Genomic DNA, 13,149 nt, shown 5'->3' with positions numbered 1-13,149 from the left:
TGCCTGGGTCTGTGAATGGAGCTTTCTGAGCCTGTGAATGGAGCTGTCTAGTTCTATGAAATGATCTTTCTGAATCTGTGAATGTAGCTGTCTGGGTCTGTGAACTGAGCTTTCTGAATCTGTGAATGGATCCATTTGTGTCTGTGAAAAGAGTTATATTTTTCTTTGAATTGAGATCTGGGTCTGAATAGACCTGCCTGGGTCTGTGAAATGAGCTGTCTGACGCAGTGAATGGAGCTGACTAGCTCTATGACATGAGATTTCGGAATCTGTGAATCGAGCTGTCTGTGTCTGTGAATTGACCTTTCTGAGGGTGTGAATGGAGCAGTCTGTGTTTGTGAATGGAGCTGCCTGTGTCTGTGAATGGTGTTGTCTGGGTATTTGAATCGAATTTTCTGGGACTGTGAATGGACCTCTCTGAGTCTGTGAATTGAATTGTTTGGGTCTCCATATTGTGCTGTCTGGGCATGTGAGTACAGCCGGCTGGGTCCGTGAATGGAGCTGTCTGGGCCTGTTAGATGAGCTGTCTGGGTCTCTGGCTGGAACTGTCTGTGTCTGTGAATGGAGCTGGCTGGGTCCATGAATGAAGCTGTCTGGGTCTGTGAAATGAGCAGCATGGGTCTTGGAATCTGATGTCTGTGTCTGTGATTCGAGCTGTCTGTGTCTGTGAAATTAGCTGTCTGTGTCTGTGAATGGAGCTGTCTGGATCTGTGAGTGGAGCTGTCTGAGCCTTTTACTGGAGCTATCTGTGTCTGTTTGATGAGCTGTCTGGGTCTCTGAATGGAGCTGTCTGTGTCTGTGAATGGAAATGTCTGAATCTGGGAAGTGAGTTGTCTGGATCTCTGAATGGACCTGTCTGGGTCTGTGAATGTAGATGTCTGGGTCTGTGAAATGAATTGTATGAGTCTGTGAATTGAGATATTTGGTGTATGAAATGAGATTTCTGAATCCTTGAATGGAGCTGTCTGTGTCTGTAAATTGAGCTTTCTGAGTATCTGTATGGAGATGTCTGGGTCTTTGAATGGAGCTGTCTGAATCTCTGAATGGAGCTATCTGGGTCTTTCAAATGGGCTTTGTGAGTCTGTGAAGGGAGCTGTCTGGCTCTATGAAATGAGGTTTGTGAATCTCTGAATGGAGCTGTCTGAGGCTGTGAATGGAGCTGTCTGTGTCTGTGATATGAGATGTCTGGATCTGTGAAATGTGTTGTTTGGGGCTGTGCATGGTGCTGTCTGGGTATGTGAATAGAGCTGTCTGGGTCTGTGAATGTAGCTATCTGGGTCTGTGAAATCAGTTGTCTGTGTATTTGAGTAGAGATGCCTGTGTGAATGGAGCTGTCTGTGTCTGTGAAATTCGCTGTATGGGTCTGTGAATGGAGCTGTCTGGGTCTATGAATGGAGCTGTCTGTGTATTTGAATAGAGTTGCCTGTGTGAATGGAGCTGTCTGGGTCTGTGAATGGAGCTGTCTGGGTCTATGAATGGAGCTGTCTGCGTCTATGAATGGAGCATCTGAGGCTATGAAAGGAGCTGTCTGGGTATTTGAATAGAGATGCCTGTGTGAATGGAGCTGTCTGTGTCTGTGAATGGAGCTGTCTGTGTCTGTGAATGGTGCTGTCTGGGTCTGTGAATATAGATGTCTGGGTCTGTGAAGTGAGCTGTCTGCGTCTGTGAATGGAACAGTCTGAGTCTGTGAATTGACCTTTCTGAATCTGTGAATGGAGCTGTCTGGGTCTCTGGTAAGTGTTGTCTCTGTCTTTGAATTGATCTTTCTGGGTCTGTGAATGGACCTGTCTGAGACTGTGAAATGAAATATTTAGATCTCTATATGGTGCTGTCTGGGTATGTGAATGGTGCTGTCTGGGTCCGTGAATGGAGATGTCTGGGTCTGTGAAATCAGCTGTCTGGGTCTTTGAATTGCGAAGTCTGGGAATGTGAATGGTGCTGTCTGAGTCTGTGAAATTAGCCGACTGGTTCTTTGAATGGAGCTGTCTCGGTCTTTGAATGGTGCTGTCTTGGTCTGTGAATGGAGCTTTCTGAATCTGTGAAATGAGTTGTCTGGGTCACTGAATTGACCTGTCTGAGTTTCTGACTGGAGCTGTCTGAGTCTGTGAATGGAAATATCTGGGTCTGTGAAATGAGCTATCTGAATCTGTGATTGGAGCTATCTAGGTCTATGAAATTAGCTTTCTGAATCTGTGAATGGAGCTGTCTGGGTCAGTGGATTGAGCTTTCTGAGTCTGCGAATGGAGCAGTCTGTTTTTGTAAATGGAGCTGTCTGGGTCTGTGAAAAATTTGGCTTGGTATTTGAATTGAGATTTCTGGGTCCCTGAATGGACCTGTCAGAGTCTGTGAAATGAATTGTTTAGGTCCCTATATGGGGCTGTCTGGCTATGTGAATGGAGCTCTCTGGGTCCGTGAATGGAGCTGTCTGGGCCTATGAAATGAGCTGTCTGGGTCATTGAATAGAGATGTCTGCGTCTTTGAATGGAGTTGAATGTGTCTGTGATATAAGCTGTTTGGGTCTGTGAATGGAGCTGTCTGGTTCTGTGAATTGAGCTTTCTGAGTCTGTGAATGGAGCTCTCTGGGTCTGTGAATGGAGCTGTCTAAATCTGTGAATGGAGCTCTCTGGGTCTGTGAATGGAGCTTTCTGTGTCTGTGAATGGAGCTTTCCGGATCTGTGAAAGGAGTTTTCTTGCTCTGTGAATGGAGCAGTCTGTGTTTGTGAATGGAGCTGTCTGGGTCTGTGAATTGAGCTTTCTGAGTCTGTTAATGGAGCTCTCTGGGTCTGTGAATGGAGCTGTCTAAATCTGTGAATGGAGCTCTCTTGATCTGTGAAATAAGCTATGTGAGCATGTGAATGGAGCTGTCTGGGTCTCTGAAAAGAGGTTTGTGAATTTGTGAATGGAGCTGTATGAGGCTGTGAATGGAGCTGTTTGGGTATGTGAAATGTGCTGTGTGGATCTGTGAATGGAGCTGTCTGGATCTGTGTATGTAGCTTTCTGAATCTGTGAATGGAGCTGTCTGTGTCTGTGAACGGAGCTTTCTGGATCTGTGAATGGAGCTTTCTGAGCCTGTGAATGGAGATTTCTGGGTCTGAGAAATGAGCTGTCTGTGTCTGTGAAATTAGCTGTCTTGGTCTGTGAATGGAGCTGCCTGTGCCTGGCCATGGTGCTGTCTGATTCGTTGAATGAAGTTCTCTGGGTCTGTGAAATGTGTTGTCCGGGTCTCTGAATGGACCTGTCTGTGTCTGTGAATTGAGCTGCCTGTGTCTGTGAATGGAGATGTCTGGGTCTGTGAAATGAGCTGACTGAATCTGTGAATGGAGCTGTCTAGGTCTTTGAAATTAGCTTTCTGACTCTGTGAATGGAGCTGTCTGTCTGTGAATTGAACTTTCTGAATCTGTGAATGGAGCAGTGTGTGTTTGTGAATGGAGCTGTCTGGGTCTGTGAAAAGTGCTATCTGTGACTTTGAATTGAGCATTCTAGGTCTGTGAATGGACATGTGTGAGTCTGTGAAATGATTCGTTTGGGTCTCTATATGGTGCTGTCTGCGTATGTGAATGGAGCTGTCTGAGTCCATGAATGGAGATGACTGGGTCTGCGAAATGAGCTGTCTGGGTCTTTGAATTGAGAACGCTGGGACTGTGAATGGAGCAGCCTTAATCTGTGAAATTACCTGTCTGGGTCTCTGAATGGAGCTGTCTCGGTCTCTGAATGGTGCTGCCTTGATCTGCGAATGGAAATGACTGAATCTGTGAAATTAGTTGCCTGGGTCTGTGAATGGTGCTCTCTGATTCTTTGAATGGTGCTGTCTTGGTCTGGGAAATGAGTTTTCTGGGTCTGTGAATGGATCTGTCTGGGTCTGTAAATCGAGCTGTCTGAGTCTGTGAAAGGATATATCTGGGCGTGTGAAATGAGCTGTCTGAGTCTGCGAATGGATCTGTCTAGGTCTATGAAATTAACTTTCTGAATCTGTGAATGGAGCTGTCTGGGTCTGTGAGTTGATCTTTCTGAGTCTGTGAATGGAGCCGTCTGTGTTTGTGAATGGGACTGTCTGGGTCTGTGAAAAGAGTTGTCTGCGTCTTTGAATTGAGATTTCTGGGAGTGTAATAAAATCTGTCAGAGTCTGTGAAATGTACTGCTTGGGCCTCTATATGGTGCTCTCTGGGTAAGTGAGTGGAGCTGTCTGGGTCCGTGAATGGAGCTGTCTGGGTCTGTGTAATTAGCTGTCTGTGTCTTTGAATTGAGATGTCTGCGTCTGTGAATGGAACAGTCTGAGTCTGTGAATTGACCTTTCTGAATCTGTGAATGGACCAGTTTGCGTTTGTGAATGGAACTGTCTGGGTCTCTGATAAGTGTTGTCTCTGTCTTTGAATTGATCTTTCTGGGTCTGTGAATGGACCTGTCTCAGACGCCTTATCCATTAGGCCACGTGGTCACTAGCAGGAGTTTGCAGCTCAGGTGACATCTGTGGACAGAGAAATACAGGGTCAACCTTTCAGTTCCTTGAGCTCTCTGCAGAACTAAGTATTTCAGCTCCAATCCTTTCAGCAAATAGCAAAATTAAGAAACTACCCACACCATCAAAAAGTAAATGGCCTGTACAGAGATCGAACCCGTGACCTTTGCGTTAATAGCACCACGCTCTAACCTACTGAGCTAACATGGCCTGACTTTGTTCCTTTCGCTGTTAAATTCAATTTATGTTGATTTTTGGTTTTTGTCAGTTGACTTCGAAGGCTGTAAAAGAAAGACTCGCATTTCCACAGCGCCTTTCACCTCAGGACATCTCAAAGCACTTTACAGCCAATGAAGTTGTAGTCACTGTTGTAATGTAGGAAAAACAGCAGCACCCAATTTGTGCACAGCAAGCTCCCACAATGTGATAATCGAGGATAACCTGTTTTAGTGATGGTGATTTGCGGATAAATATTGGCTACAGGACAACGGGGTAAACCTCACCACACTATGCTCTTCTTGCAATAGTGCCATGGGATCTTTTATGTCCACCCAAGAGGGCAGAGGAGGCATCAGTTTTGGAATTGTATTCCACCACAATCTGTAACCTTATGGACCGGCATATCCCTCACTTTACTATTAGCATCAAGACGCAGGACCAACCCTGGTTCAATGAAGTGTGTAGAAGAGCATTTCAGGAGCAGCACCAGGCGTACCTAAAATGAAGTGCCAACCTCATGAAGCTACAACTAAGCTATGGAAACAGCATGTGTAGACAGAGCTAAGCGATCCAGCAACCAACGGATCAGATCAAAGCTCAGCAATCCTGTCACATGCAGTCGTGACTATTTTAATTTAATTTAATTTGTTCCTAGGACTTGGGCATCGCTGGCAAGGCCAGCATTAATTGGCAATCCCTAATTGCCCTTGAGAAGGTGGTAGTCAGAAGCCCTCTTGACCTGCTGCAGTCAATCTGGTGAAGGTACTCCAATAGTACTGTTAGGGAGGGATTTCCAGGATTTTGACCTAGTGACGATGAAGTTATGGTGATATAATTTCACGTCTGGATGGTGTGTAACTTGGAGGGGAACTTGGAGGTGATGGTGTTCCCATGCACCTGCTGCCCTTATAAGAACATAAGAAATAGGAGCAGGAGTAGGTCATTTGGCCGATCGAGCCTGCTCCACCATTCAATAAGGTCATGGCTGATCTGATCTTGGCCTCAACTCCACTTTTCTGCCTGTTCTCTCATAACCCTTGACTCTCCGATAGTTCAACAATCTGTCTATCTCAGCCATGAATATAATCAATGATTCAGGCTCCACAGCTCTCTGGGGTAGATAATTCCAAAGATTCACAACCCTCTGAGAGAAGACATTCCTCCTCATCTGCGTCTTAAATGGAGAAACCCTTATTCTGAAACTATGCCACCTGATTCTAGATTCCCCCATGAGGGAAAACAGCCTCTCAGCATCTACCCTGTCAAGACCCCTCAGAATCTTATATGTTTCAATAAGATCACCTCTCATTCTTCTAACCTCCAATGAGTATAGGCCCAACCTGCTCAACCTTTCCTCATAAGACAATCCCTTCATCCCAGGAATCAACCTAGAGAACCTTCTCTGAACTGTCTCCAATGCAAGTATATCCCTCCTTAAATAAGGAGAACAAAAGTGTATGCAGTCCTCTAGGCGTGGCCTCACCTGTACAGTTGTAGCAAGACTTCCCTACTTTTATACTCCATGCCCCTTGCAATAAAGGCCAACATTCCATTTGCCTACTTAATTACTGCATGCTAACTTTTTGTGTTTCATGTACGAGGACACCCAGACCCCTCTTAACCGCAGTATTCTGTAGTCTCTCTCCATTTTAATAATATTTTGCTTTTCTATTCCTCCACGGCCTCGCCCCTCCCTATCTCTGTAATCTCCTTCAGCCCCACAACCTTCTGAGATATCTGCGCTCCTCTAATTCTGCCCTCTTGAGCATCCCTGATTATAATTGCTCAACCTTTCTGTTGCCTTAAGCTTTGGAATTCCCTGCCTAAACCTGTCCACCTCTCTTTCCTCCTTTAAGACGCTCCTTATAACCTATCTCTTTGACCAAGCTTTTGGTCACCTGCCCTAATTTCTCCTTATGTGGATTGTTGTCAAATGTTTTGTCTGAAAGTACTCCTGTGCAGCGCCTTATGACGTTTTACTACGTTAAAGGTGCTATATAAATGCAAATTTTTGTTGGTAATGGTGGTGGCGGATTCGGTGATGGTCTTGCTGTTGAATGTGAAGGGGCGGTGGTTAGACTTTCGCTTGTTGGAGCTGGCCATTGCCTGGCACTTGTGTTGGCTGTTGTCATGTGTGGCACACAGTGACATATGTACAGTATTTGCCGATCGGATAGTGTTTGATTGACAACTGCAGGTTATATGCTGAAAGATTAATGCAGGAAATTGTCAGCTAGGGTCTCGAAAATATAAGCTTATACACATAAGCAACACTCAATGGCCGGTTAGCTCAGTTGGTTAGAGCATGGTGCTAATAACGCCAAGGTTGTGGGTTTGATCCGCGTACGGGCCATTTGATTTTTGGTAGAGAGGATAGTTTCTTGATTTTGTTATTTGTTGAAAAGTTTGGATGGAAACTCACACGGGACCTGCAATACTTTGAAGCAAAGCTGGAAATCCTGAGTTCTGACCTGCGGAGCGTTTCCAACATTAAATGAACAATTCCAGATCCATCCGGATTTCTCGTATTTCAATCAGTGAACGGTTCACAGCTGCTGTTTGGTTTGGAGTGCAAAGAATAGAACTGAAATAAATACAATCCCGGGGTTTAATCACTCATTATTAACATACCGCCAGAAACAGACCGTTCGGTCCAACCAGTCCATGCCGCCGTTTATGCTTCACTCGAGCCTCCTCCCGACTTTCCTCATCTAAATCTATCAGCATAACCCTCTATTCACTTCTCCCTCATTTGCGAACCTAGCCTCCTCTTAAATGCATCTAAACTATTCGCTTCAACCACTCCCTGTGGTAGCGAGCTCCACATTCTCACCACTCTCTGGGTAAAGAAGTTTCTGCTGAATTCCCGATTGGATTTCTTGCTGACTATATTACATTGATGGCCTCTAGTTATGCTCTTCCCCACAAGTGGAAACATTCTCTCTGTATTCACTCTGTAAAAACCTTTCATAATTTTAAAGATCTCGATTATCTCACTTCTCAGCCTTCTTTTTTCAAGAGAAAAGGGACCCAGCCTTTTAATCCTTTCCTGATATGTAAACCTTCGCATTTCTGGTATCTTCCTTGTAAATCTTCTCTGCAGCCTTGGTCTAACCAAGGTTTGTTACTGGTTTAGCATAATTTCCCTACTTTTCAATTGTATCCCTCTAGAAATAAACCGTAGTGCTTGGTTTGCTTTATATATGGCCTTGTTAACCTGTGTAACAACTTTCAGTGATTTGTGTATTTGTACTCCGAGATCCCTTTGTTCCTCTACCCCACCTAGACTCGCACCCGCCAAGAAATAAGTGACCTCCCTATTCTTCCTAACATAATGAAATACGTCACACTTATTTGTGTTCAAATTCATTTGCCAATGCTATGCCCATTCTGCAAGTTTATTAATGTCCTCCTGTAACTTGTTGCAGTCCTCCTCAGTATTGACTATCCCCCCCAATTTGGTGTCATCTGCAAATTTATAAATTGTGTTTCTGATTACTAAGTCTAAATCGTTAATACAAATTGTGAACAGCAGTGGCTCCAGCTCTGATACTTGTGGAACACCACGACCCACCTTCTGCCACTGTGAATAAGCTACCCGGTAGTCGGACTATCTGCCTTCTCTCCTTAAACCAGCCAGCAATCCATTCCGCTACTTCTCGCCTGACCCCGAATTCTCTGACCTTGTTCATCAGTCTATTATGGGGTACATTATCGAAGGCCTTCTGAAAATCCAGATAAATTACATCTACTGCATTACCATTGTCTACTCTCTCTGTTGGTTTGGAGTGCAAAGAATGAGACTGAAATGACATCGGCCATCTCCAGTTCCCTGCTCCCCTCACCCACTCCAACCTAACTCCCACTGAACTTGCAGCACTCCGTTCTCTCCGATCCAACCCTAACATTGTCATTAAACCTGCTGACAAAGGTGGTGCTGTTGTTCTTTGGAGGCTGAACGGCAACTCTCTGACAGCTCCTCCCACCTCCCCCTGGACCATGACACCACTACTGAACATCAAGCAATTGTTTCCAAGACTGTCACTGGCCTCATCTCCTCTGGAAATCTTCCCCCCATGGCCGCCAACCTCTCAGTTCCTCAACACTGCACTGCCCACTTCTACATCCTTCCCAAGATCCACAAACAGGACTGCCCTGGTTGACCAATTGTTGCACCCTGTTCTTGCTCCACAGAACTGATTTCTCCCTATCTTCACTCTGTTTTTTCTCGACTTGTCCAGTCCCTTCCCACCTACATGTGCGACTTTTCCAACACCCTCCGTATTTTAACAGTTTACAGTTTCCTGGCCCCAAATGTCTCCTTTTCACTCTGGATGTCCATTCCCTCTACACCTCCATCCACCACCAGGACGGCGTTAAGCGGCTCCACTTCTTCCTTGAACAGAGGCCTCACCAGTCCCCATCCACCACCGCCTTCGTCCGCCTGACTGAACTTGTTCTCACATTGTACAACTTCTCCGTTGATTCCACTCACTTCCTCCAAATTAAAGGTGTTGCTATGGGTACCTGCATGGGCCCTAGCTATGCCTGCCTTTTTGTGGGATATGTGGAACATTATTTGTTCCAGTCCTACTCAGGTCCCTCTTTTTCCGGTACATCGATGACTGTATTGGTGCTGTTTCCTGCACTCGCCCTGAACAAGATAATTTCTTTCATTTTGCTTCCAAATTCCACCCTTCCCTCACCTTCACATGGTCCATATCCGACTCTTCCCTTCCCTTCCTCGACTTCTCTGTCTCCATTTCTGGGGATAGGCTATCGATCAACATCCACTATATGCCCACTGACTCCCACTGCTAACTGGACCACACGTCCTCCCACCGCGCTTGCTGTAAGGACTCATAGAAACATAGAAACATAGAGACATAGAAGATAGGAGCAGGAGTAGGCCATTCGGCCCCTCGAGCCTGCTCCAAAATTCAATGAGATCATGGCTGATCATCCAAATTCAGTACCCTGTCCCTGCCTTCTCCCCATATCCCTTGGTCCCTTTTGCTTAAGAAATATATCGAAATCCATCTTGAATATATTTAATGAATTTGCCTCCACTGTCTCCTGTGGTAGAGATTTCCAGAGGTTCACCACTCTCTGGATGAAGAAATTCCTCCTCATCCCTGTCCTAAGTGGCTTTCCCCTTATCCTTAGATTGTGATCCCTGGTTCTGGAATCCCCGGCCATCGGGAACATCCTTACTGCATCTAGTCTGTCTAGTCCTGTTAGTATTGTATAAGTATCAATGAGATCACCTCTCATTCTTCTAAACTCCAGCGAGTATAAGACCAATCGACCCAATCTCTCCTCATACATCATTCCTGCCATCCCAGGTATCAGTCTGGTGAATCTTCACTGCTCTCACTCCATGGCAAAAAGATCCTTCCTCAGATAAGGTGACCAAAACTGCACACAATGCTCAAGATGTGGTCTCAGCAAGGCCCTGTACAAATGCAGCAAGACATCCTTGTTCCTGTACACGAACCCTCAAGCTACGAAGGCCAACATACTATTTGCCTTCTTAACCACCTGCTGCACCTGCATGCTTACCTTCAGCGGCTGGTGCACAAGGACAACCAGGTCTAGTTGCACTTCGCCTTCTCCCAATCTATTGATGTTCAGATAATAATCTGCCTTCCTGTTTTTGCCACCAAAGTGGACAACCTCGCCTTTATCCACATTATACGGCATCGGACATGCTTCTTCCCAATCACCCAAACTGTCCAAATCATACTGGAGTTTCTCGGCATCCTCCTCACATGCCCACCCAGCTTTGTGTCATCTGCAAACTTGGAGATGTTACATCAAGTTCCCTCGTCTAGATCATTAATATATATTGTGAATAACTGGGGTCCTAGCACCGATCCCTGCGGTACCCCACTAGCCACTGCCTGCTACTTGGAAAAAGACCCGTTTATTCCAACTCTTTGTTTCCTGCCTGCCAACCAGTTATCTATCCAAGTCAGTACCTTGCCCCCAATCCCATGTGCCTTAACTTTACACGCTAATCTCTTATGTGGGACCTTATCGAAAGCCTTCTGAAAGTCCAAAAACATCACATGCACATAGCATTTTCCCCACTACCGATGTCAGGCTTACCGGTCTATAATTCCCCGTTTTCTCTCTACCACCTTTTTTGAATAGTGGGGTAACATTAGCTACCCTCCAATCCATGGGAACTGTTCCAGAGTCTATCGAATTTTGGAAGATGACCAACAATGCATCTTCTATTTCTAGGGCCTCTTCCTTAAGTACACTAGGATGCAGATTATCAGTCCCTGGGGATTTATCCATTCCATTCTATTCCGTTCTCCCAGTTTCTCTGTCTCCATTGCATCTGTTCTGATGATGCCACCTTCCATACCAGTGGTTCCGGTATGTCTTCCATTTTCCTCAACTGAGGATCCCCCTCTACCATGGTTGACATGACACTCGACCGAGTCCATTCCATTTCCTGCACTACCGCTCTCACCCCTTCTGCTCACTCCCAGAAACATGATAGGGTTCCCCCCTTGTCCTTACCTATCACCCCACCCGCCTCCACATTCAACGGATTATCCTGCGCCATTTCCACCACCTCCAGCATGATCCCACCACCAAACACATCTTCCCCTCCTCCCTTTCAGCATTTCGAAGGGACCGCTCTCTCCGTGACAGCCTGGTCCACTCCTCTATCACCGCAACACCCCTTCTCCTTCGCCCAGCACCATCCCATGCAAGTGCAGGAGATGCAACACCTGCCCTTTTACCTCCTTCCTTCCCATCGCCCAGGGCACCAAACACTCCTTCCAGGTGAATCAGCGATTACCTGTACTTCTTACAATTTAGTTACTGTATTCGCTGAATCTACATTGTGACACCAAATGCAGATTGGGTGCCCGCTTTGCAGAACAGTCGGCAAGTGTGACCCCGAGCTTCCGGTCGCCTGTCACTATAATTATCTGCTCCACTCCCTCTCTGATCTCTCCTTCCTTGGCCTGTTGCACTGTTCCAATGAAGCTCTACGTAAGCTCGAGGAACAGCACCTCATCTTTCTATTAGGCACTTTACAGCCTTCTGGACTTAATATCGAGTTCAACAATTTCAGACTATAAATTGGCCCCTGTATTTCTTTTATTTTTATTAATTGGTTCTCATGTTTCCTCACATGACAGTTGTTAATGTTTCTGCCATAATCATTCACACCTCATCTTGAGCCATCTTTTGATCGTTAACTTGTCCTATTACCTCTCCTTTTGCCTTGCACCATCATCCCTTTTGTAAGTCAATCTCTCCTGCCTCCCATTCTATCACAGACATTCCCTTTGTTCTTACCTCGCCTCCACCCACCCCTGCTTAAAAATCCCTCTTCCCTAACCTTTTCCAGTTCTGACGAAGGGTTCAACCTGAAAGGTTAACTCTGTTTCTCCCTCACTCGATGCTGCCTGACCTGCTGAGTGTTTCCAGCATTCTCTGTTGTTATTGAAATGAACACAATGACGGAGTTTAATCACTCATTATTAGGATTTGTTTACTTTGCATTTATTTGGCTGCGTGGCCTAATGGATAAGGCGTCTGACTTTGGTGTAAATTCTGATGCCATCAGAAGATTGTAGGTTCGAGTCCTGCCGTGGTCGTTTTACACACTTTTTAATTCGTGTTCAACTTTAGCAAACCAAACCGCGTTTCCACTCTTTTCCTTCCAAACATTGCAGGGTTCTTTATTAAATGGAATTTTTACGTGCTGTCTTATGTGTAAATTTCTCACTGATCTTTGCAAATAGTTTCAAACAAATCCACAATTTCTAATTGATGACAAATTAGTGTTTCCAATTGGAACAACAGCTTTGGGTTAATCAGTGTCATAACGTGCAGTGGAGGGAATTCTGATCAGTTTCAGGGCCAGTGATCTCCACAGGGAACCGATGAAATAAAATAAAGAATTTACAGCACAATCGCTGCGAGCAGGGTTCGACCCTGCGCAGGAAAACCCTATTGGATTTAACAAGTCCAACGCCTTAACCACTCGGCCATCGCAGCTTCGCAAATGCAACCTTTCAACAGTGAAATGACCTGTGCAATCTATTAGACAACTGCCCTGCACAATATAAATGGAAGGAAGTTGTGTGACAGCTGTACAGAGGCCTGGTTAGGCCACTGTGTACAGTTCTGCGCACTGCACCTTAGAAAGGATATATTGACCTGGGAGGGAGTGCGGTGCAGATTCACGAGTGTGTTACCAGGGCTCCAAGAGTTAGGCTAGGAGCAGAGATCACATAATCTAGGCTTGTATTCCCTGGAATATTGAAGATTAAGGGCAGAGATCATAGAAATACAGAAATTTACGCCAGAGAAGGAGGCCATTCGGCCCATCGTGTCTTTGCCGGATGAAAAAGAGATATTTTGCCTGATCCCACTTTCCAGCTCTGTGTCTGTAGCCCTGTAGGTTACAGCACTTCAAGTACATGTCCATAGTGCTTTCT

The 13,149-nt window shown here is 45.5% G+C and overlaps 2 non-coding genes across 2 annotated transcripts; one reads left to right on the top strand and one right to left on the bottom strand.

Annotated features, from left to right (window-relative positions):
* Window positions 1-12,214: 12,214 nt before the first annotated feature.
* trnaq-uug (transfer RNA glutamine (anticodon UUG)) lies at window positions 12,215-12,303 on the top strand. Its single transcript is given in 2 exon segments — window positions 12,215-12,251; window positions 12,268-12,303. It is a non-coding gene; the product is annotated as a tRNA-Gln (tRNA).
* A 319-nt stretch (window positions 12,304-12,622) lies between these two features.
* On the bottom strand, window positions 12,623-12,706 carry trnat-ugu (transfer RNA threonine (anticodon UGU)). Its single transcript has one exon. It is a non-coding gene; the product is annotated as a tRNA-Thr (tRNA).
* Between the last annotated feature and the right edge of the window lie 443 nt (window positions 12,707-13,149).

The sequence above is a fragment of the Somniosus microcephalus genome, unplaced genomic scaffold (assembly GCF_052327205.1).
Source record: "Somniosus microcephalus isolate GS21.2 unplaced genomic scaffold, FLI_Smic_1.0 unresolved_chr8, whole genome shotgun sequence".
NCBI lineage: Eukaryota > Metazoa > Chordata > Chondrichthyes > Squaliformes > Somniosidae > Somniosus > Somniosus microcephalus.
This window is presented reverse-complemented; position numbering and strand designations above follow the sequence as displayed.